This window comes from Schistocerca piceifrons, chromosome 5 (genome assembly GCF_021461385.2).
Source record: "Schistocerca piceifrons isolate TAMUIC-IGC-003096 chromosome 5, iqSchPice1.1, whole genome shotgun sequence".
In the NCBI taxonomy this organism is placed as follows: Eukaryota; Metazoa; Arthropoda; class Insecta; order Orthoptera; family Acrididae; genus Schistocerca; species Schistocerca piceifrons.
In genome coordinates, this window is record NC_060142.1 from 270,131,035 (window position 1) to 270,132,635 (window position 1,601).

At 49.4% G+C, this 1,601-nt stretch overlaps 1 non-coding gene across 1 annotated transcript; it reads left to right on the top strand.

Moving 5' to 3' along the window:
- The first annotated feature begins 1,249 nt into the window (after positions 1 to 1,249).
- Positions 1,250 to 1,324, top strand: Trnat-ugu. The gene has a single exon. It is a non-coding gene; the product is annotated as a tRNA-Thr (tRNA).
- Positions 1,325 to 1,601: the final 277 nt, after the last annotated feature.

Consider the following 1,601-nt stretch of genomic DNA (forward strand, 5'->3'; position numbering starts at 1 on the left):
TGAAATCGGGACTCGTCTGATCACGCCACGGTTTTCCGGTCGTCTAGGGTCCAACCGATATCGTCGCAAGACCAGGAGAGGCGCTGCATGCGATATTGTGCTGTTAGCAAAGGCACTCGTGTCGGTCGTCTGCTACCATACCCCATTAATCTGCTACCACACGTATCCTAAAGGATACGTTCATCATACGTCTCACATTGATTTCTGTGTGTAGTTCACGTAGTGTTGCTTGTCTGTCAGCACATACAACTCTACGCAAACACCACTACCCGCGGTCGTTAAGTGGAGGCCGTCGGCCACTGTTTCGTCAATGGTGAGACGTAATGCCAGAAATTTGGTACTGAATTCCCTAACAATGTCCGAAATGAAATGTCCCGCGTGTCTCGCCCCAACAAACATTCCGTGTCCAAAGTCTGCCAGTTCCCGTCATGCGGTCATAATCACGTCGAAAACTTTTTCACCGGAGTACAAAAGACAATTCCGCCAATGCACTGCCCTTTTATACCTAGGTATACTACCACCATCTGTATATGTGCATATCGGTATCCCATGACGTTTGCCACTTCACTTTAAGCGAAAACAGCTCTGCACAATCAGCTTGTGCAGCTCGCAGCGCCGACTGCTATTTACTGAAATTACTGGCATTGCTGTGAGAAAGTTAGCGGGCCGGACGACATTAATCGCTGTGTTCCCATGAGCTCGAGCCCTCCTTAGAGCAGACAACCATGACTGCTGTCGATGCATAGCAACTTTTTCATCAGCGTGACTTCGACTCCCAGTAGTCGGAGAGAAATTCGCGTGTTAGAATCGCGAATACTACGTTGCGGCTGGCCAACGCCTCTCCCATCCATCCTTGATTGGTAGTGGAGAATTCCGACCTCAAATATTCCCAGCTCGTGGGCGGATAAATGTGTACAGCACGAAACACAATAGTAGATGGTGGACTATCTTTCGTAGTCATTTTTAAAATTTATTAATCTAAGCTATTATTGAAATGATAATTAAATGAACACCCTAGCTGCAAACAGGCGTTGATGTACTTCATTGGGGACATGTTGAAAATATGTGCCCCGACCGGGGCTCGACCCCGGGATCTCCTGCTTACATGTCAGACGCTCTATCCATCTGAGCCACCGCGGGTAAACATCTATTAGGCGCACTACGACTGTAGTGGTGTGGACATGTTGGGAATGTGGATCTCACGGGGACCGTGCGAGGGATAAGTCCCTGCAGACGCACTATCCTCCGTGCCCGCGGTGGCTCAGATGGATAGAACGTCTGCCATGTAAGCAGGAGATCCCGGGTTCGAGTCCCGGTCGGGGCACACGATTTCAACATGTCCCCAATGAAGTACATCAACGCCTGTTTGCAGCTAGGGTGTCCATTTAATTATCATTTCATTTCTAGCAAAGCTGCATGGTCATCCACGGTAACTGTTCTTTCGGGAACAGATACTACCGTCATATATAGTCTAAGCTATTATGCTTTATGCCTTGGACGGCCGGAGTGGCCGAGCAGTTCTAGGCGCCACAGTCCGGAAGCGTGCAACCGCTACGGTCGCAGGTTCGAATCCTGCCTTGGACATGGTTGTGTGTGATGTC